The sequence below is a fragment of the Macaca mulatta genome, chromosome 14 (genome assembly GCF_049350105.2).
Source record: "Macaca mulatta isolate MMU2019108-1 chromosome 14, T2T-MMU8v2.0, whole genome shotgun sequence".
Classification (NCBI taxonomy): domain Eukaryota; kingdom Metazoa; phylum Chordata; class Mammalia; order Primates; family Cercopithecidae; genus Macaca; species Macaca mulatta.
This window is the reverse complement of record NC_133419.1, coordinates 127,502,481-127,526,990: the sequence shown is the minus strand read 5'-3', so window position 1 is coordinate 127,526,990 and position 24,510 is coordinate 127,502,481.

Sequence of the window (24,510 nt, the reverse complement as noted above, 5' to 3'; positions counted from 1 at the left end):
CTGCACGTATATAAGCAAATTGAAAAATTCACAACATAATACTTGTATAGTCGATGATGCAATAAGTATCAAAATGATATTGATATGATCAAACAACAAATAATACATGAAAAATGTCCCAAATTAAGAATACAAAAAATAGTCTAGCCCAACCCATACATACTGATTTCGTGACCCACTAACGAGACGTATTCTGAGGTTTGAAAAATACTAAGTCACAACCTGGAGGGATCAGTTTCTTCTTCCAGTTATCTCAAGCACTTAAAAAAAACAAAACTGCATTTTAAAAAATCCAAAATTTAGAAACTCTACCCAAATAATGTGGTGCTAGGGAATTTATGAAACAGCTTCAAGCACTTTGGATAAAAAACACACTAGTTATGATGTTTGACAGTTTGGAGCACGATTATGTTTAGAAGCTCACTTACAATTTTCCTGTGCCCCACCACTATTTCCCTGCTACTTACTACATTTCCCCCTTCAGTTTGGATTCAGAGTTATCAAGTGTTATTTTCTCTGTAAAGACGAGACTCAAACTGACTCTGACCATAAATTGTAGACATAACACTATAATAAACGATTCAGGTTTTCTACCGAGGTTCTTTGCCTTTTCTCATGGACGAGTCATTTCTGTAAAATAGGCAGTACCCCTTCTGATGTCACTCATCTCCTCTAGAACCCTACTTAATTTTTAGCCTAACAAACTCCATCCAAACCAACTACCCTGACCACAAATCTTTCCTTTTTGCCTCCCATGCAAAGTCTCCCTTGTGCCCTTGTGTGCTGTTAGCTGTGCCCATCTGACCGCTCAGGTTTGATTCTTCCATCTGCCCCTCCTGTTGTAAAGTTTATGGGGCCAGAAACAATAACCCCACCTTGACAAATAATACCAGAAATGCTAATAGTGATGGTGATACATTGAATTCATGTTGCTCCCTCTTCCAGCACCTTGGGAGGTCCCAAGATGACAAAAATAGTACATACAAAAATTCTCATTATTGTAGACCAGAGGAAGTGGGGGAAGGAATTCTGCATTCTCTAAAATCTGAATTAATAAATTAATGAAACTTTAAAATCTGAACATATATAATAAAGTAGTTCTGCTGGATAAAAATAGTTTCTTTTGATTAACCACGAAATTCAGGTTTAAAAATTGTTGTTGAATAGAGCTCCTGAGGGGCTTGCTTTCACAGAAATAATGCTATGTACCTAGCATTTCACTGTTGATTCCAAAACAATTTCCAATGCTTGTTTTTACGAATAGTAATGGGAATAACTAACTTTTATCAGATCAGACTGTTCCCATTTGAGTCTAACAACAGTGCATTGTAATTATCCCACTTTACAAAGGAGGCAACTGACATCTTAAGAAGTAATCTGCCCAGAGGCGTACAGCTAATAAATTCTGGGACACAAACTCTAATGTCAGAGGCACTTCTGTCCTTAACACCACTTCCTAACGCCTTATTTATGTTATTAACTTGCTTTGAAATCCCTATAAAAGTAAGCTCAATTTCAAACTCTTATGTAAATCACTGGGAATTTGAAAAGAGGTTGGTCAGATTTGGTGAAACGTTACCATAATTGCCTTGGGATATTGGAAATAAAGGAAGGAATTGCCAGGAACAGTTCCATCATTTCAGGCTTTGAGAACAATTCCCCTCTGGACCTTTATTTCCAACTCTTATAAATATTGCTGGACCAATTCTTTGCAGGAGGCCTCTTGCTCCCACCTCACTTTGACTCAGAGGAGAGTCATTTGCAAAGTTTCAACCAAAGTGGAAGTGCCCTTTCTGAGTTACAGGCCTGAGAAAAATTAACGTGTTTGGGTTTGCTTGGGCATTTTTTGTTTTGTTTTGTTTTTAAAGTCAAGACCTTTTTTTTTTTCCCCGCTAGCTCCCCCGTAAGTCACAAATAGCTTTTCTTTCAAAGTTCAACCTTGTCAGGCTGTTAATCCTCCATGAGGAAAAGCACACGTGATAAGTTTATAAAGGTTTAGCTTTAAAATAAGGAAGTCATTAACTTTTCCATTCCTTTTTGGCCCCCCTCTCAATAGTTCTGGAAGTCTCTTGGACTGAAGAGGCCAAATGAACCATTTTCTCTGTGACTGTTGGCTCATAGCTCTCTACTTTCTCCAGGAGAAAGTGTGCCTGGGGTATGAGAAGTCACCATAGAGAGCAGAGCAGGACGGGAAAAGGGCAAACCTCAGAAATGATGCTCTGAGGCTCACCAGACACCTGGGAGGGAGGTGGACTGGACAGAATCTGGTTGGAGACTCTGAGGGGAATGTTACTCGTATGGGCTGAAGACATAGTTGAGTCCTCAAATACTCCTCGAGCATATTATCTTTCAGAGTCATCATCCATCAGTTAACTAGGACATTGCAAGAACTAGACTTTCAAGGCAGCTTCAGAAGGAGTATGAAAAAAGAAGAAGGACTTACATTCAGGAGATCTGATTTTGACTCTCAGCTCCACTTTAGACAGGTCGGCATGCCTGAGCAGGTGTTTTCTCACCTTTAAGAATCCCCACTTCTCAAGATTTTCATGAAAATAATCGCAGCATTGATCGGGTGTCTATTATGTGTCCAGCATTGTGTTGCATGTGAGTTTCCTCTTTAATCCTCCCAGCAATCCTAGTAGGCGCCCACTATGATGATCCTCACTTTCCAGACGAGGAGGCTGAAGTTTACAGCTTAGAGAACTGACTTTCAAGAGAACAGAGTTGGTTTTCCAACTGACACGGTTTAGGAGAGTTCCGTTCACTTAGCCATGGAATTCACTGCCTCAAAAAAGGTAATGGACATGAAAGCATTTTGTAAATTTTAAGGGACTGCACAATAATGGTTACTTGTATTGTCTTATCAAGATGTGACATCCCGAGTGTAATTCCCAGCTCTCAAAGTGACCTCAAAACAAATCCAGTAGAGAAGGGGGAACCATTAAACCACCAACTAGTGCAGTTGTTCTCACTTTAGCATGTCTCCAAATCACCTGCAGGAATCGCGGAAACAAAACTACTGGACCCCAAGCCCAAAGTTTATGTTGCAGTCAGCCTGGGGTGGGGCCCCCAAATTTGCATTTCTAACACTGTCTCAGATGGAGTCAGTGCTGCTGGCCTGGACCACATTTTGAGAGCCGCTGGTATAGTGGTGCAAAGCTTCTGAGGGAGCTCAGAAGTCAGGCCCGCCCCTGCTGACTTAATGAGTTTGCTTGCATCTTAGTTCTTCTCACCTCCAAAATGTAAATACTGTCACTGAGACAGCCAGGTGGGAAGAGTTCCCTCGCAAAACTCCAACTGGCCTGTGGACTGGGGAGCACACCGGGAAGGAGCCACAGAAGTCCGCACCATTTGCGGTGGGGAGGAGCCTGGCCCCTCCTCTTCCTGTGTGGTACCTGGAATTCAGTTTGCGAGGTGGGAAGTCCACGGGCAGGAAGCACACTCTCTCGCTCGCTAAGAGTCTCTGTTTCCCTGTTTTTTCCTTTTTGCCCAATAAATCCATTTTTCTCACTCTTCAAATTGTCTGTGAGCCTAACTTTGCATGGCCGTGTGACAAGGACCCCGCCTTTAGTTGAACTAAGGAAAAGTCCCACAACATTAATATCTACCTTGCAGACTTTCCATGAAGATGAATAGTACGACACATGCCAAGTCCGTAGGCTCTTATCCGGAACATGGGAAGCACCGTTGTGGCTGTTTGCATCCTGCTCTCGGCAGGCCCAGCTTTGTTTTCTTAGCAGTTTTCATACCAGATCGTGCAAGAGTTAAATAGACCATCTTAATTTTGTGTCTTTTAAAACCTGTACTTTCATTTTTCATTGAAAAGGCGATGAAGTAACACTAACATGTTGTATCAGTCAGGGTCCCAACAGAAAACAGATGGTATACTCAAAATAGGAACATTCTAGGAGGGTTTATAACAAAGGGACTGTTTACACTGTGTGGGTGTTGGGGGAACCACAAGGGACAGTACAGTAAGCTGGGGCTTAATTGCAGTTAAGCTGATAGCACCCCTAGGCCACAAGGAACAAGGAAGGGAAGAAGCAGTTATTAAGCCTGGTGAGAAAGAATTCTTTAGAGTTGGCTGCCTTGAAGCAGTGATCTTTAATCAGGGGACACAACCAGCTCCAGGGTACTTGCCAGGAAGAGAGGCCAGGGTATTAACTCCCTGACCTCACTCTTCTTCCTCCTTCCATTACCTGCCAGAGCTCCCTACTGACTAACTGCTCAAACCAAAGGCCATGGGAACAAGGGATGAATCCAGTATTGGTGTATTTACTTTCATTGTATTGATTGATTCTGACACCAACCCTATACTACAGATGAGGAAAGAGTCAGCCTAAGTTTAAGTAACTTGCCTCATGCCACACTGTTTGAGAATGGGTGGGTAGTCAAACTCAGGTAGTTTTATTTCAGAGCCTGTCCACTGAGTGAGCTCAAGAAAGGGAGACCCAGGAGAAAAAGAAAAGAAATTGAGATGCATATTTTTGGTTAAGATAACAATATTATCCACTGTGTATGGTGGATATTACACAGTTGTGTGATCCAGGGCCTCAGTGACCTCATCTGTCTTGTTAAGTTTAAAAACAAGAATAAAAGTGAACAATGCTCTCTCATTGCTACCATTACAGGTAGGTAAAACATGCATATGGTAATTGATAACATTGGCTATAATAGGACATTAGGATGATGAATGATATTCTTTTGATTTTCTCCATTTTCCAAAGTTCTAAAATATGGCCAGATTGGACTTACATCTTTTTAGCATAAAAGCAATCAAATAAAATTTTTAAAAATAAAGTAAAATGGAAGGTGAACCAGGCAATCTCCAAGTTTTGATGAATGTTTTATGAGCCTACAATCTTGATGTCAATCTCTCTATCTCCCCTCTTTTAATATTAAATTAATCCTACAAATATGAATAAAGGTCCACAGAATACATGCCAAGCCTGGGAGACTCACGGTTTAAGAAAACTCTGGTGGAGGGAGTGAAATAAGCAAAGTATAGCACAATTGCAGTGATGCCCTCTGGAGTGGGAACAGTTACTTGTACCCTCCAGTTGCATCTGATCCATCTTCTGTAACATTTCCTTGACCTTTCTGAAGGTCATGGAGATTTAGAAAGAGGCTGGGCAAAGCTTTGAATATGGGCAGATAATCTGCTTTTGAGGCATCCCTGGAGGACATTGCCACTGGAGCATTATCGAAATGAGAGTTGGAGTGTCCTGTAATGGGTATCCTGCTTGCTAGATGAGCATAAATGTAAATGGCTTAGAAAGAAAACCCTGAGAGGTCAGAGCATGACATTTCAGAGATGCCCCACAAATAGGTCACAGATCTCCTACAGGCATGAGGTCATCTTCCACAGGAGTGTACTTGCAGGTGGGTCATGGAAAGCCAGACCCACTGCCTCTGTCCTGAAACAGCAAAACTGCTCTGTAAGGACCATGTAAAGTCAAGTCTCTGCATTTCCATTTGTGATACCAGATGTCATAATTACAAATATGGAGACTAACATAAGTCTATCAATTCTTAATATAGTTATGGCATCTTTTCCATACGTTCTAACTTGGACAAGTGACCACCCATGTCTAAAGGGACTTCGCGGTATTCTTAGCAGAGAGATGATCTAATCTGGTAAATTACTCAATTTTCACTCAGCATCTCTTCAGGGCACTGAGTCGATGGCCACTCACTGACAATTTACTTTGTAACTCTTCTCAAACCATGTTTGCATAAGAATGCTAAATTCACTATGGACAAGGAAAGTGTCTTCTACTTTTCAAAACTTGCAGAGTCCCTGGTGTAGGACTCTACCTTTGGGGTAGACGGTGGGACTATAACCAGAAGTTACTAAATCTTGAACTTGAGTGAACTTCAGTGCGTCTCGCAAGAATCTATTCCTATGCTCCATAACGGACTTTATGTTGGTAATTTTGCATTTTTAAAAAGAGTCCCCCAAACTGTATAAATTTTAGACATCACATCCATTACACACTGAATCTACCTGGTGTGTAAATCTAAATATTTCAGACTGTTTGTCGGGGTAGGGTTTATATTTCAACTATGTTTAAATAGCAAAAGCCCAGGATATAGGCTCCCTTCATTTATTCAGGCTGATATAACAAAGTCCCCTAGACTGGGTGGCTTATAAACAACAGAAATTTAGTTCTCACACTTCTGGAGGTTGCAAGGCAAAGAATGAAGCACTGGCAGATTTGGTATCTGGTGAGGTCTCACTTACTGTCACAGCTGGTGCCTTCTCGCTGGGTCCTCACATGTAGAATGAGTTCCTTTGAGCCTGTTTTATCAGGGCACTAATCTCATTCATGAGTGCAGAGCTTCCCGAATCTTCCCAAAGACCCCACCTCCAAATGCCATTCAATTGAGGGTTAAGTTTCAGCACATGAATCTGGAGAAACACAAACCTTCAGTGCATTGCACAGGCTTCTGCTCCAGATCTGTTTCCTCTGCCTTCCCCACAACCTCACCAAGTAGTCAAGGAATGGAATGAGAAGAGGAGCTTCAGTTACCTAAACAGTTTAACGCTGAAGGCTGCCCATAGCGACAGACTGTCGTTAGTAAGCAGGTGGGAAATATGGTCCAACTGAGCAGAGACAGTGAAGAATGGGGAGAGAGATGCCCACGAGGTCCCAAGTTCAGCCCCGTGAGTGAGCCTAGCACGATGGTGAAGAAAGTGGGCTCCGGTGTGAAACAGCCTTACTGCTTACCAAGTCTGGAACCCTGTGCCTTGTTACTGAAGTCTCAGTTTCCTTATTTTAAAAAATAAGAATGAGAACGCTTACTTCTTGGGGGTTTTACAAAGACAAAATGAGATAATATGTGTAAAATGCTCAATGTGGTATCTGGCACAGATATATATAATTGTCTATAAACAAGAGCATCTGCAATCATCACTAAACTAGACAAGACAAAAATAAGATCATCTCAGAGAAATGCGACATACCATATGATATTTTACTTAGCACCTTACATTATTACTCCTTTGCCCCCAACCCTTCTCATGTCTTTTATCAGTACATCATAGTTATTATAACCTCATGACTATCTTATAAATAGAATAATATACCATGGAATTAAGAAAAGAAACAAAAAATGTCTTGCCCATGTTGACACACAAAAAAACAAATTATAAAATCAGAATAATAAATTATATTCCTAGGGAGCCCAAATGGTTCATGGTGCCAATAAAACTTATTTCAGCTTATATTCGGTGAGCACTTATTACATACAAGAACTTTGCTAGACACTATGGGACAGTCAAAGATAAAAGAGATTCCCTACTCTCAAAGACTTTATAATACACTAGAAAAGATTTCCCAGAATGAGTTCTTTCCGTGGAATACTAGTTAAGAGATGTTACATTAAACAGGTATTTTGTGAACAAATTAAATTTCAGAAGCTTCAGATTAAACACAAGTATACAGGTTTTTTCACTACCCAGCCTCTCATAACCATTGCCATGCTGATATGCCTTGCAAAGCTCTAAGAAGAGAAAAATGACTACAGCACTTTGCAAATTTGTTTAAGTTTCTTTTGTTGTTTTTGTTTGTTTGTTTTTTTGAGATGGAGTCTCACTCTGTCGCCAGGCTGGAGTGCAGTGGCACGATCTCTGCTCACTGCAACCTCCGCTTCCTGGGTTTAAGTGATTCTCGTACCTCAGCCTCCCTAGTAACTGGGATTACAGGCGCGTGCCACCACCCCCAGTTAATTTTTATATTTTTAGGAGAGACAGGGTTTCACCATGTTGGCCAGGATGGTCCTGATCTCTTGGCTTCGTGATCCGCCCGCCTCGGCCTCCCAAAGTGGTGGGATTACAGGCTTGAGCCACATCGCCCGGCCTTGTTTAAGTTTTGAACTCTTCTAACATCGTATCTCATAGGTCTAGGGTTCCAGGAAAACACTTCGGGAAACAATGGAGTACATAACTAAAATAAATACACAAATGACTCTAGGACAGATTGAGTGAAGTTCGGTATGTAATAAGAGCTCAGTAGAAACAGCAAATATCCTAGTTAGTAAGATTCTGGAAAGGTGTCGGGGGAGACATGGTTTGAGATGGGCCTTAACAGATGGATCAAATGTTGTGCTATTGATACCCAGGCATGAGAATGCCTTGTAGCAAGGCTAACACAGACCGGGAGAGGCACGAGGCCAAGAGTGTGGAACAGTGGGTTGGCTCCATCAGACTAACTCATAAAATACTTGCAGTCAATATGGGGGAGATAAAGTCTGAGAGAAAGAGTGAGCCATGGTGTGTAACAGCATGAAACCCACAGCAGAGTCATTGGAAGTAACTGGGAGAGCTGATCAGAACTTCAGGAAGAAAATTCTGACAAAATGGAAAGACTAGATTGGACTGGGGAAAATTAAGAAGTGAAGAAACCAAGCAAAGATTATCTTAACCTCAGCAAGAAGTCATCTGTCCTGAACCAAAGTGGTGACAGCTACATAATGGGGACCAAAACATTTCAGAGAGAAATATTTTAGAGATAAAATCTTCAGTGATTTGAAATCTTCTGTACGTTTTATCCTATTGATGACATCTTCTTATAGTTGTAAGTGGTCAAGTTGTACTTACCAAGTTTAGGAGGTTGAACCCAACATATGTTATTCTCTGCCAGTGTGATGTCAACTAAGGGAATTTGATCAAGTTACTCATGGATAGGCATTTAAATTCTTACAATAGAAGACTTCACTGAAAGAGCCAGTGACACTGTCTGATCAGATGATGACAGACTCCTCTGATCCCCAAAAGGTGATTTATAGGTAAAATTGACCAGAAGGTAGAGCTGAAATTCAATACGCATTTCTCTTTCTTAACACCTTCGGCTGTTCGGACCTGTGAGGAGCACCGAAACATCGGTCACTTAGAATTCAAGGTTCTGCAACACTGAAACCATATTTAAAACTGCTCCCCACACCGTACACAAACAGGCCGTTAGAACAATGCAAGCCCCGGGTCTCTGCTCCCTTGCAGACTAATTGGACAAGGTACAGCGTGTGGTGTGTGAGTGCAATTGTTCAGAGGGGCAGCAGGCTCTCTCAGGTCTCCTGACCCGGACTGCACAGCCCAGAGGTTGTCACCCACTGCTGCCTCTGCTGAGTATGCGTGAACAGAGAGGCCTCGTACTTCATCCACCAGATGGAAACCTTGCTGCCCCATACTGTGGGTGGCAGATGTTTTCCTGCTTAATTGTTGAAGATTAAGATTTGCAAACCAAAAAGTAAAAATACTTCCCCCAGGCAATTATGGCCAATCAAATCACAGACTTTGGGAAGAAAGATGATGACTACTACAGCAATTCCTCACTTAACTTTGTCGATAAGTTCTCAGAAACTACAACTTTAGGCAAAACACCATCTAACAAAACCAATTTTACTGTAGGCCAATTGATATAAACAAGAGCAAAGTTCCTACGGCATATTTCTAGTCACAAAAACGTCACTGAACTTCTAAAGAAAGACCCAAAACACTTCTAATAGTAAACATTGAAATACATGTGATCTATGCATTTCAGAAAGATTAGTACAAACAAGTAAGATACGTATTTACCCACCTTTTGGTGAATCAGTGAGTCGGCAGTCATAGTGGTGGTGAGTTAAATCCAGGAATAAATAAATGTTTGCAAAGGGGAAATTGTCAGAGAACCTCCTACCATCATGCAGTTCAAAAAAGATCAGAAACATGGTGAGCTCGCTGAACACTTTTATACAGCATCGTTTTATTGTCATGTATTTGTATTACTATCATAGACTTTATACATTTTTATTGTATAATCATTGTATTCATTCATTCATTCATTCATTCATTTCCCAACCCACCTAGTTCAGTCCATCCAGTCCAAGGCACCAGGTGGGAGCCAGCCCCAGACAGAATGTTGTCCCATGGCAGGGTGTGCACTTACACATACACACACACACACACACACACACACACACACACACACATGCTGAGACCACATAGACACACCAGTGAGGCTATCAGGCACATCTCTGGGATTTGAGAGGAAGTCGAAGTACCCAGAGAAAACCCTTGCAGACATGGGGAGAACATGCCAACTCCACACAGGATGGATTTCAACACTATAACAAAATGATATTGAAAGAACCTATGTTATTCTAGGATGGGCTGTACATCCTCCCTCTCCTTGTAAGTAAATTGCACTCCCCTGAATTCATTTGGCCTCATGTGGATTTGAGTTTCCTTCAGTGTCCATCTTCTTTCCATGTGTCTATTCCAGGAGTTGTGTCAGCCAGAACAGGGTGACTAGGCACTTCTGTCCTCAGGAAACTCATTTATTCAATATGTGTGTGTGTGTGTATATATATATATATATATATAGTAGCTGGGTGTGGTGGCTCACGCCTATAATCCCAGCACTTTGGATCACTTGAGGTCAGGATTTCAAGACCATCCTGGCCAACATGGTGAGACTCTGTCTCTACTAAAAATACAAAAATTACCTGGGCGTGATGGTGTGCACCTGTAGTCCCAGCTACTCGGGAGTCTGAGGCAGGCGAATTGCTTGAACCTGGGAGGCGGAGGTTGCAGTGAGCTGAGATCACACCACTGCACTCTAGCCTGGGCGACAGAGCAAGACTCCGTCTCAAAAAATAAAAAACTAAATAAATACAAAATAATAAAAATTATCGTTTTAATGTCCCAATGCAGAGCACTATGCTAGATGCAATGAGAGATAAAAGTGGAGAGGCAAGTGCTAGAAAGATCCCTTCTAAATGAGAGAAACCAAGGAAGTGATCTTTGAGCTGTGCTTAAAGACTAGGATGAATTTTAATAGGCAAAGATGAAAAGAGAAGGAGAGAAATAACAGAGGAAAATAGTAGGCAAGCAATTTAAAGTCGTATTTGGGGTTCTGTATAGTAAGCCAGATTGAAGGCTTCGTGTGAGTAATTATACACAGTTAATGCCTGAATTATGTGAATAGATGGATCTTGGATTATTTGCGTGACTGATAAAACAGTAATAAACCTATTTATATTTTACGGAAAATTTGTACCATTTAAAAGGACTTCAAAGAATTAACTTGGTTGCAGAACAATGCACAAAATCAAATTAGAATTTAAAACACAATCACATATACACACAAATTGTAATTGTCCTATAAAAGGAAAGAATTGATTTATCAGCAATTGTTCCTAATTAGACAAGTCCACTTCGCTGTCTGGCTACCCAGCTGGCAAACATAATAATCTTTACACATGTACACTTTGCAAAAATGAACTACAGTTCATTTTAAATCTCCCAGTTTGTTTTGGAAGCATATGCACACACCCTTCTGGATATAATGAGATACATTCTGAATGATAAATATCAGTTGATTAATGTATGCAGAGCTTCAGTTTAATAACTGTTTCACAAAAAATTATTTGACTATTGTTAAATCTTAATAAATGTTTTAAATAATAAATTGGCCTGTATTAACGGCTAGCTATTAGCTCTCCTACTTGTTATTATCTATTAACGTAACTCTTTCGATTTAATAAGGTGTTTATCATTGTTTATTTTCGCAGTTGTTGCTTAGAACTAGTAATGCATTTTCCTTCCTACAGATTCTCAGAGCTCTTTTCTAATATTAACCATGACTTCTCTCTTTTTCTAAACCTCTGATGACCTCCACCCAAACACAGCTGCACAATTGGGCTTCTTCAAGGAATACTTACTCAAATAAAGAATCTGCTTGCAGAACTCTGCCCACACTGTCTTTCTAGGCCATGGCTTTGACTTGGTTTCTATTTCAATGACGCCTTGGAACAGGCTGCAACCAGTGACTCCTTGGGAGTGATGGGCACCTGGCAGAGGAACTTCTTGCATGGACTAACCATAGATGTGAATTCCTCTCCCCAGTCCTGTTATAGTAACCAGGAGATTAAAGGGTGCACCTAATGAGAAAGTATCTGAGGCATCTGGGCACAGAAGTGGTCAACAGCACATGTGTCCCACGGTGCCAGGCTGCAGCCCCCTGCTGGCACACCTTTCCCACCTGAACCCTCAGAACAGGTCCTGGCTCCTTTAAGAGCCTCCAGTAAGAATTCAATAATTGTCTCCGTGGAAAGTACAAGTTCCCCCCAGTGCAGCGTGATAAATCATGGATAATAATAGCTCTTTCCAAAATAATCCTTAGGCAGAAGCAAAATCCAACTGAGAAGGTTGTGCAGAGTCAAAACGAGGGACCTAGATCTGTCGTTTATTTAGCTCTATAAATACATTGAGTGTTTCCTTTGTCACCGCTGTTGACATAATGTATTATTATTACTATTCAGCTATTATTCCGTTAATGCCTATATTTTTGTCTCTCTGTTTCCTGCTAGGCCTTCATTCAATGGGTTGACCGTCCACTTTTAACCCTCAGTCTTCTACTGACCAGATTTCAGTTCTAAGCCTCTCCACTTTTACCACCAAGAGTCAGTACCATACTTTCGGGAGATTTCTAGAAACAACATCCTAGTGTGAGTGGAACAGATCCAAGATTCTAAATTTTGCTGATTTTCTCTCCATGGTGGCAGGAATATCTAGAGATAGATTTCTTTTTCCCCAGGCGTAATCCCCATAATATTTGTTCTGTCATTTTCACAGTGTAAGAACAAATGGAACTTTTTATGTCTATACATGGGGACCCTCAGAATGACTCCCAACGCTGTTCGAAGTGGAACTTGTCATCTTGAATTGCCTGGGACTGGTTATAGTGTGATTCAGTTGGCAGAGATATGACAGTTTTTCCAAAAGAGGAAGTAGACAGTGATTCATTATCCTGTTCACATTCATGATCCTTGGTGGATGCCTTAGCACTTGCTGGAAGACCTGGCAGCCCATCCCGGGCCCCTGCGTCCTCTACATTGCTGCACATAAAATCCCACCTATTATCTCAAGTATAGCTACCCATTGCTGAGTAGGTAAAGTCCCAGCATTGACTACTTAAAGCTTTAAACCTAGGTTTCCAAGACCCCAGGTTATTACCTCACCCACAAGTTCATGCCTTTCTTCTTTTCGATTTATGGAGAAAGCCCAAATCATAATTCTATTTTAAAAGATCATAAGGCAGATTGTTTCATTTTCCTTCTTTAGAGTGTAATTATTCCTAATTCCACAATTACTTTGCAAAGTGACAGTGTAATGATTAAGAGCACTCTCTTTTAGCAAATTTTTCTTATCACCAAACTCCATAAAAATTTAACTTCCTCCAAAAATTATGATGTTGTTGGGTAGTTTTTATTAGACAATTTTGGGACTTGAAAATTCTTTTTGACTGGTTTTCCTATACTCCAGCACATGTATAATTATAACTAATTGCTTCTCTGCACATTCCCCTTTTCTGTGGAAGGAAAGAAATAGTTTTGGGAAAAATAAGAACAGTGGGAAAAGCAGGGAGGGGCCCTTTTTTTTGTTAATTGTACGGGGCTGACTGCATGTCTAGTGTACAGTCAGCATTTCAATCAGCACATCTTTTCAACTTGTGGCTCTGAACAGCTGGAATGTGCTATGAAACGTAGGCCAGGATAAAAGGCCATAGTATTGTATAGCTTCAAAACCAGCAATCAATCAATCACGTGCACATGCGTGCACGCACACACACTGGAGGTGAATTGAACTATCTCAGGGGCTGTCATTATGCTGAATGATATGTGCTTTAAAAGCACATGAGTTGGCAAACCTATGCTCTCGACCTTCTTCAAATGCCAAGTCAGGTCTGAAATCCAAGTCAGAAAACATCTGGAAAAACGAGTAGCCTGATGGATCAATCAGGTATGTGTCTCCCCGTGACCCCATCATTGATCGTACACGCTCACGGTTTGGAAAATCAAGCTGCGAGGTTTCAGTGCCTCACCCAAATGTGAGCCTGTGTTTGAACATCAGAGATAAGGTTCAGGCCTCAAGACATATGTCCAGAGAGTCCATGGCTGTCAGAGGAGTAGACTTGCCTGGCCATTAGCTTCCTCCCATTACCACAGTTGAATCAGCCTCTGTTTTGGGGGCAGTTGTTGCAGGTTAAGAACAGAGCTATCCCTGCTTAGCCAATTATAGTGGAAGGCTTACAGCAAAACATATAGCCCGGCATTTGATGGAGACCAGAGAGATGAATAATTCCTTGTACTTGGGTCTCTTAATTATCTGAGATACAATGAACTCTGGTTAACCTTCTCTTCATTATTTCTGACCCCTACTTTCCAACTTTGGACAATAGAATAGGGAACCAAAAACTGAAGGAAGGGCCCGGAGCACATTCTCACACAATTTCCGGGAGAAAGTGCCAGGAGTTTGTTAAACTTCCACTTTAGCAAGCCTGAGAGGTGAGAATAAGCCTCCCGCCATGCGTGTGTGGGTGTGTGTATGTGTGTGTGCGTGTGTTAACTGCGCTGAGTTCTTCCTAGACATTAGCTCATGCAGCCTCCCAGTCCCCGGTGAGGCAGGTAAAAAGCTCTGATGCCTATTTCACATGCATCGAATGTCAACAACGGAAGTGTATCCATGCAAACCTCGGAGAAAGTCACAGAACTGAAGGAATCGTTTTCCTTGATACTCTAAGATCTCACTGGCAAATATGGATTAAATTCCAACTGTGTGCATCAAATTGTTCTGAGTGGAAATGACATACTGGGAAAATGGGAGATACAGTTTTTCTTCTTGAGGATCTAACACTCTTAGGTGGGGAAATAAAGCAATATACATATGTAAAGCAATTAGAGAAGAAAATAGTGCAACATAACCCACTGCCACACCTCAATAGAAGACTGTTGTGATCCTTTTTTGTTAATGCCACAAACACATTTGACAGGTACGAGCTTCTTTAAAGGACTGCTGTCATGACTTCTATGAGAGCAAGACTTCCGCGGTTTTCTTTTTGAGACTGTGGAACTGCTCTCCACACCTGATCTCTGTTGGAGTCCTCCAGCCCAAATACCACAAGGACAAACATATGTCCTAGAAATGGTTGGTGACCCCGCAGAGACGCAGTTGGCACCCTGAGATGTTCCCGAGTGGGCAGCTGATGGCCTCCAGTTGGGAGGGCGCATTTCTTCCCGTGAACTTGCTTGCCTCGGTTCTTCCATTAATGAGTCCATGGGTCAAACGAGGGGCGAAGATGAAGCGCGACTCCCCGCCGCTCTCGGCCTCCCGCCTTAGGGTTGCGGAGGGGAGCCCACAGGGCCCAGCTGGGCGGGAAGAGGCGTTCCCCCCTGTCTCTCTGTCAAAAAATAAAATAATAATAATAATAATAATGTCGATGATGAAAAATCCATTATGGCTTGAGGGTGAAAATAACATTTTCATTCTAACATCCATGTGAGGCATCAAGGCATCTTCTGATAGAAAATGATGAACTTGCACATCAGGAAGTGCAAAGACTATTTAATCAAAGCCTTAAAGAAGATCAAACCTCATCATAAGATGTTAAATATATATATAGTGAAAGCAGATAAGAAGAGTTTTGGACTGTGTGACCTGAATCTGAAAATCGGAAAAGAGCCTTTTAGGTTCTTCCACTACAAGGAAAATATGCCATTTTTTTTTTCTCGCTCAGCAATCCAATTTACTCACTGCAGTGGGTACAAGATAGGACTTAAGCAGTATGGCCAGTCGGATAGCCTGGAGAACCAGAGTGCTCTCTTATGTCCCTTGTTCTCCACACACTTTGTTATTGACTGTCCCTGTTTTCTTATTTTGATTCATGTTATACATGACTTTTAAATGAGAAAGAGACAATGGGGAAATCCCACAATATGTGAATGAATAGGTGTCATGGAGAGAATAACCAAGGTCTAAGAAGGATATGGGGCTCCCTCGTTCTGGCTCCTCAAGTGGTTCCAGGGTTCACGTCTTTGCTCTTAAGACCGGGCGAGGTTCAGTTTCACAGAAGGTAGCTAGAGGGATGCAGGAGCACATAGAAAGCCTGTAGAGAAATCAGGGGGACAACAACACAATGAGGGCAAGGGCAAGGACAAGGACTCAGGGTGGACCATGGTTTTAATGCCAGTGATGTTTGCATGTGTTACTATCATTAATATGTTAGCGTGATGGCAGGTCATCAATACCATTGCTGGATACTGTGGGTATTGTACAGTGGGGAAATATTAATACCAATAGCTATCATTGAGCATTTACTATACACCAAGGATGTGCTATACACTTTTGTAGGTTATATATAATTCTCTCAACAACCCCTCAAAATAGGCATTGTTTAAACCCATTTTGCCCGAAGTGTCAGAAAAGTGAAGTAACTTGATTGAAGTCATATGGTTAGAAAGAGCAAGACCTGGAATTCACCTCAAATAAGCATAATTACAGAGGTTTTATTATTCTTCTTTCTTTCTTTCTCTTTTTTTTTTTTTTTTTTTTTGAGACGGAGTCTAGCTTTGTCGCCCAAGTTGGAGTGCAGTGGTGCAATCTCGGCTCACTGCAACCTCCACCTCCCGGGTTCAAGCAATTCTCCTGCCTCAGCCTCCCAAGTAGCTGGGATTACAGGTTCCTGCCACCATGCCCGGCTAATTTTTGTATTTTTAGTAGAGACGAGGGTTTTACTGTGTTGGCCAAGGTGGTCTTGAATTCCTGACCTCGTGATCTGCCCGCCTCAGCCTCCCAAAGTGCTGGGATTACAAGCATGAACCACTGCACCTGGCTTTACTTTTTTACTTATTAAATAATTCTCACTATTATTTTCAAATATAAGCCAAAAAAAATCTAGAAATAGCCAAAGAAATCTACAAATTGTGCAGAAAAGTAGTTGCGTTTTCCTGTTTACAGTCTACAGGTAATACTTGGTGTAATACTCAGGCCCCAGTGGCTGCCATCCCTCATCACAAATAACTTATTATCAAATCCATCCCAGAAAAGCCAATGTGAGTAATGGGCAGGGTTTGGCACATTCCGGCTCCCACGGCACTTCCTCATAGAGAAGAGGAAGGGTCAACTAGCAAGTAGGCTACAAGCTGTGGCAGCAACCCCGTCCCTCCTGGCATACCTCAAGCTTGTTATTCTTTTGCAATGTCTTTTTCCTGCAACATGTTGCCAGATGACTGTTTTTCTGCTGTTTGCTCTCCAGGCTCCCTTGATGAAGGCAGCCGCTGTTGTTCAATCAGATTTTACCCGTAAAAAAAAATCATGGGGTAATTTCCTAGGCCTCTTATATCCTGCTAGGAATGGCTCTATGTATGGTTTAATGGGCAGGCAAGCACATACAATCCAATGAGGTATCAGTGCATATAAGGAATACATATATACACACACACACACGTACATATATACATATATATAATACCCATATATGATATGTATTAATAGAAGTCATTATTATAGCATAAAAATGTAAAGATGTGCTAAGGAGATGGAACAATATGGAGGAATGGTAGCCATTCAAAATTATTTGAAGAAGTTTTACCGGTGGAGGAAAACGAGTTATATGCAGATTTTGAAAGGAGGAGAGAAAAGATAAAAAAGCACATTCTCACCATGAGAAGTAATCATCAAGTAGTAGTGAATCAGGCTGACTATAGAACATGAGTTTTGATATGTTTACAATTTATCTGAGGACAATAAATAATCCATGCTTCAAAAAAGAGAACAAAAGTAAAGCAAACAATATAAGACATCCCATAAAATGCACTGCTAAGTTTTGTGTTCTACACGAACTTTTTCTTTCCTACCACCTCCCAGGGGAAAGGACTCCTCTACTGAGGAAGGAAAGAGACCCAGGACAAATGCTGGGCTTCTGCCCTTCTTTGGCTTCCTTATCTGGCTTCTTAGCCCAGGTCAGACCCAGGAGATCCCTACAGGAGATACACGCAGGGCACATCTTTCTAACCTAACACTTCTTTGGAAGTTATCAATGTACTGACTCCCACCTGGAAAAGGGTGAAAGATGAAAGGAAGAAATGTTATAATATCTGCCTATGCTTCTCTCACTCTCCTGCTCCAACCTGTCACCTCTGATGAAGGGAGTGAAAACAGGTAGTGACAGCCTTTGGAAGGGGAGGATGGATGCTGACTGGGCTCTGCATTCTGTGAGCAGTGGTGTTTGCCCCTGATGCCTGGGCTCCCGGGAGGATAGGGATCACTGCAACTTTGGGATAGCTCTTTTCACTCTCCTTGGAAACAACTCCTTTTTTATGATCAGCAGATGTACCTGAGGGCTCACAGAGCTTTAAAACTTTCATCAAGAAGCCTCCCACTACTTGAGGGGAGTTGCCTTTAATCTTCTCATATCACACAAGCATAATCAGACACACTCAGAGATTATGGATCCAAATCCTACAGAAAGCCATTAGCACACTGGTGACCAGAATGGGGAGCTCTGGATACCGGCATATTTAGACACATTTCTTATCTTCCTAGGGCTTCTTGCTACTTCCTCATCTCTGTAGCTAGATTTGGCTTGGGGAGAGAAGGCCACCCAGGTTTTCTGAGTACCTCTCTGTACTAAATCCTTCCATATTTGTGATCTCACTTAATCCTTACAGCAAGCCTTCAGGGTAGATAATATTATTATCAGCCTTACTTTATCAAGGAAGAAACTACCTTGCCTAAAATCAAACAGCCAATAGGGGTTTGAGTCAAGGGCACATCAGTGTGATCCAAGCCCCAGACCGCTTCCACCACAGCATGCTGTGAAGACAAAAACTGATGCCAGAACAGAGTTGGCCAAAAGAAAGGCATTGCAGATGTCAGGCAAAGCGCTTTGGAAAAGGGATGTCTGGGTAAGTGGGAGTTTGATGAATCAAGCATTCAGCACAGGTCAATTCAGGATTGTGGAGGCAGAACTGGCCCTGAGCTGAGAGTGTGGCACAGAGTAGAGTGCCTGGCTTCAGCAGGGTCCTAGGAACATTCTGGTGCCCTGTTGAATCACACTGATCCTTCTCTAGCCCAGGGCTCAGGTCTTTGTGCCTTCAGCAAGACAACGAAGCAGGAAAGCTTGACCTTGGTTCATCCTTCCACCCGACACGCTACTGTCTCTTTCCCTCTGTTTTCCCCTCCCGTGATTGTTTTAAAGATCCATCCTGAGAAAATTCTTCACCTGTGTGATTTTCATCAATGTTTTATTTTGTTAGACATACTTAGTCGTTGTTTCTGCTCTTCTCCTACCTAACCTTGGATCTTTTTTGTATCCTTCTCATCATTGCCCCTTTTGCTTTCTGAAATATCCCCCAACTTCTTGCTCTAATTTCCTTTCTATTTTTCTCTTCTGAAATGCGAAGGAGAACAAAAGAATGGGAGCCATCCTTTGCATCTCCCTGAATGATTCATTATTTGATTTTTTTTCATTACATTCTTTGAATGAGCTTCATAAGATCTATGGTAACTAGATACCCCATTTGTGTCAACTGTTCTTTTGATTTGTTGGCACTGTCTGAATAAGCATTTCAGAGCATCTTCCTTCCCCTGTTTTTGTTTCACAGACCTGGTGGTTGGGTTTCCAGCTAAAGGGAGAAGAAAAGAAAGAGGAGGTTTGCAGAAAGGTCAGAGGCAGAGAGCAAGCCCTTGTCCAGTCTGCAGGTTACTCAGGCCTTCGTTTTGTTTTTGGTTTTGTTTGAGGGGAGGGAAGAATTGGAAAACAATTCACTGTTTTTGTGTACACACACACTTGCACACCCACACGCATTTCAGACTGAGAATATACGTGTTGGGTAGGCACAAAGTCATATAGACCAGACCATTCATTTCAGTGATGCAGAAACTAAGACCCGGAGAAGCAAAGTAGCTTGTTAAGATCATAAAACCAACCAATGGGTAAACTGGAACTAGAATCTGAGCATCCTGGCCCCCCACATTTCGGAATTTTTTCTACTGATCTGTCTAAAGATGGAGCTCTGAATCTTTCTGACTTCCCTTTTAGTGATCATTTTTGGCTCTATTATCCATGAACTTATCTGAAGTCTTCTTGAAGCTATTTCTGTTTTCAGTGTCATGCTCCCAAGCAAGACTCTGAAACCACTGAGATGGAGGAAGATAAGAATGTGAAGGGGTTTATTTTTGTGCATTCTCAGATCCTTGACCTCTTTCCTCCTGAGGGAGTCAGGGGCCTTACAACTTAGGAGAGAGATCTAAAGGCGAAGGACTTTGTTTTGGGAGGGGCTTCAGGGCAGGCCCTTTGTTAGCATTTCCCAGGAAATGAACTATCTTCCTCCCACAGGTAGCATTTGGCAGCAGACATGCATCTAAAAGGGACTCTAATCTGACTCTGATCTTGGACACCTGTCCAGTTCTCACATCGTAACCCTCAGTGAGCTTCGTGTAGAAGAGGCAAGTCAACGGACATTTCAGCCAGAGCCTGGCTTGCTTCCCAATTCTCATTTGCTCATTACTTCCTGGCAGACTTGGGGCCAAACTACCCAACTAGCCCCTAAATGTTGTGAGAACAGACAGTAGAAACCAGTCAGTTCCTTCTCCAGGACAAGATCATGAAAGAGTCAGGAGCAGAGCCCCAAGGGCCCGGATTCTCAGGCCACCAGAGCAAGCTCTGGCTTTGTTCTGGGAGAGGTTGTCTTTGCCTTAGTCATCTGCTCAGAACGGAGAGATTTTCAAATGTCTCTTGAAAATCAAAAGTTGGGAAAGGTCTTCTTTTTAATGATCTAGGCCCCCTCCTGTTAATTTCCCAGCAATGTGGCCTTTCATCTTTCCTCGGGTTCAATATAAAAGGGCCCGGATCTGGTGGAGAAATAATAGGAGGAAGGAGATAACCGCAGGACTTGGGGCTGGATTTTTTCCATTTAAACTAGGAAGATACTAACGGCTTGGAAGATTTGCATAATTAAAGGAGCCTATCGATGCAAAAACTGGGGTGACTGGGGATGAGAAAGGCCACCTAAGGGGTGTTGGGGGGGGACAGAAAGAGAAGAGTGCTACAGTAAAAAGAAATGACAGTGGGTGCCATGGGGAAATGAATCAAACTGTTCTCTTTCTTCTTAAGGAAAATTATCATTTCAACTTTGCTCAGTCTTCTCTATGACCACTAAGAGGAAGGAAGGCTCCCAATCTGCATTTAAATGGAATGATTTCAGGGAGCACCGAACAGAGAGTAGGCTTTTCACCCCTCCCCCTTCAGGAGAAGGCCATGAATGCATTAAAATTGACAGCTGTTCTTTGCAAATGCAAAAGGCTACACTCACCCATTTCCAGTGGCCCTGACAGGCCACAGGCTTCTGTGATTTGGTTTTAGGGATGGAGAAGGTCCTTTGCTCAAAGGAAAGGATCAAATGCTGTCTGGAACTCTACCATTGAATGTAATTGAACTTTTTCCAGGTCGCTTTGATCTGTTTTTAAAATACTGATGTCCCAGGAGAAGAGGCAAAGCTCTCAGCTGTTATCAGTCCTCTACATCGAGGTGTGATCGGGAGCTTTGAGAAGAGGTTTTCATTCCTTTAACAAATACTGTAAAAGCAGCAGCTGCCAGGCAGGCATCGTGCTTGGTTCTGGGGAGGCCAGAACAAGGAGAAGTCCTGGCCTAAAGAGGTTCACAGTCAGTGGGTTTTGCTGCTCAGGGAAAGGGAAGGGGCGCCAAGTGGAGAAACAGAAAATTTGAGCTCTACGGAAGGATGGAAGGAGCAAAAACAGGAAGCAGAAGAGCACCAAAGATACGCTCTTTTTTTTTCTTTTTTTTTTTTTTGAGACAAGGTCTTGCTATGTTGCCCAGGCCGGTCTCAAAGTTCTGGGTTCAAGCAATCCTCCCACCTTGGCCTCCCCAAAGTGCTGAGATTAAAGGCATAAGCCACCACACCTAGCTGGAAGATACACTTCTATGACATTTCTGTGCTTTTCCATTTGTGTCGCAAACTGGTCCCATTCCTGACAAATGGCTCCCTCTTTGTTTGACTTCCAAGGATGTAAAGCACCTCTGTTCTTATCCCTGCTGTCACTTGAGATAGAGAAAGGCAGAAGGGGAAAGAAACTGTTAACATACACCAGGATTTTTTTCCCCTAAATTTCTTACACTCCCACCTCTCAGGGCTGCTTTGCTGCTAAAAGCAGAGCCCTGTCCTCTTACGAAAATCTCCCCTCCATTTTGCTGGGTCAGCATTAGAAGGACTGAGGACTGTGCCTTTTCATTAAAATTATTTCTATTTCTGACAGGCCCCTAGGTGGGTCACAGGACAGGCGCCTCTGTCCAGAGTTGACTGATGGTCCTCCCGCTGCCCATTCTGCCTTCATAATTACTTCTGGAGCTGCCACACGACAGCCTGCACAGCCTGGGAGCCAGGGCACCCCGTGAACCCTCGAAATGTCTCCTGGAAATGCATAGAAAGGCCTTGAAGGTGAGGATGAGTGGGGGCTTATGGGGAAAGGCACACGCCTCTCTTTCACAGAGAGGGTCCGTGTGAAAGAACCCTGGGGAGCCTCCTGTTCTGGGCTTCCAGAAGAGATGAATCACGGCCCACAGTGTGTGTGGGAGGAGGGGGCGCCTCAGGTCCTCAGCAGTCTGCAAAACTCACCACCACAGCAGCACATCTTAGCTTCTCATGTCACTGCATTGGCCCCATAGGAAAGCTCCTTATTCCATTTCTTCTGAGAGATGTATTCTGAGTTCTGGCTTTGCTGTACAGGACTTAGAAACTTCCAGAGGTGTTAGAGACTCTTCCATAGGAAAAAGCTCCTTGTCAGGGGATGGCAGAGCATTGGCATCAAGAGTCCACTTGGCATGTCCCAGGAAGGTTGTTATCCTGAAAGGACACAAAGATAGATGTGTACCCGCCCCCCCGCCCCCGCTACACCCTTTGTTCTGCTCTCTAATCTTTGCACATACCAGAGATTTCGTAAGTTCTGTGAGTACCTGTTTTTCTGCACGTACCAGAGATTTTGTTTTGCACATACCAGAGATTTTGTAAGTTCTGAGGCAAGGTCACAAGACGTGTTTAAGTAAGATAAACTCTTGCTGCCATAAACCTGCTCTCCCACCTCAAAGGTTGAACCAAAATATCAGAAATGGCGGGAACCAATCATAGTTAGCCAAATCGCCTTGTTCAAACACTAGCCAATCATATATCTGATTTGTATAATAACTCTATGCCCACTTTTCTTAGACTATATAACACTGCTCGGAGCTCAGTGGGGGAGCTCTCCTGCCCGTCTCGTTTCGCGAGCTAGTGAGAGTTCCAGGTTCGAACCTGTAATAAAGATCCTTGCTGCTTAGCTTTGACTCTGGACTCTGGTGGTCTTCTTCGGGGAATAAACGGTCTGGGCATAACAATCCTTTCCCCTGACTGTCTAGTGGGGCATTGCAAGAACTGAGGCATTGCAAGAACTGAGAAGTTGCCAGGTAGATCAGTAGAATTTTGGAAGGGTCAGCCTTATTTTAGAGCAGCCAACATTTTTGGCAACAGGGACCAGTTTTGTGGAAGACAATTTTTCTATGGACTGGTGTGGTGGTGATGGTTGTCACCATTACGAGGAGTCAATGGTTTCAGGATGATTCAACTGCATTACATTTATTGTGCACTTTATTTCTATCATTGTTACATTGTAACATACAATGAAATAATTATACAACTTATCATAACGTAGAATCCGTGTGAGCCCTGAGCTTGTTTTCCTGCAACTAGATGGTCCCATCTGGGGTGATGGACACAGTGACAGATCATTGGATTCTTATAATAAGCAGATTCTTATAATGAGCAGGCAACCTAGATCCCTGGTTCGCATTATTCACAACTGGGCTTGAGCTCCTATGAGAATCTAATGTCTCTGTTGATCTGATAGGAGGCAGAGCTCAGGCAGTAATGCAAGTGATAGGGTGCTGCTGTAAATTCAGATGAAGCTTCACTGCTTGCCCACCTACCCCTCACCTCCTGCTGTGCAGCCTGGTTCCTAACAGGCCATGGACCAGTAGCAGTCCATGGCCCCAAGGGATTGGAGATCCCTGTTTTAGAAGCATAATGGAGCTTCCGAAACAGCTTTTCTTGGAGAAAGGCATTTTGCAGAGGTAATTCCTCTACAAGTCATCTCTATCTTGATACAGGTGCCAGAAACCCATGGCCATGAACTGACTGTGTTTACTCACTTATTCATCCATCGGTTTGTGTTGAGCAAGTCTGGGCCAACCATCTGGGTCCAGCACGGGATGCAGAGATAAACAGGATGAAGACCCTGCCCCCTAGAAGTTTACTACCTAACAGAAGCCATGACATCACCGTCTCCCTCCTGGAGCTGATCTTCATAGAGCAAGCTCTGGGCACGGTAGTTCCTGCTTCACAGATATTATGTCCTGACTCCAAGCAGATCCACGAGACAAGGACTGAGTGGTCCAGGGTTGCACGGTTTGCCAACACTAAGGTTGGAAGCTGGTTCTCTGCCCAAAGAGCTCGTGCTCTTAGCCATCACTGAACACAGACAGTGAGGTAGGAGTGGGATCAGATGTCCACAGAGGGCTGAGCCCATTCAGAGAAAAGACCTGTCACTCGTCACTTCTGCTGCCACAGTCTCTGTCAGAGGGCTTTGGAGAGCTGTTTCTGGCTGCTCCACCAAAAGCACCTGGCAGCTTTCCTGGG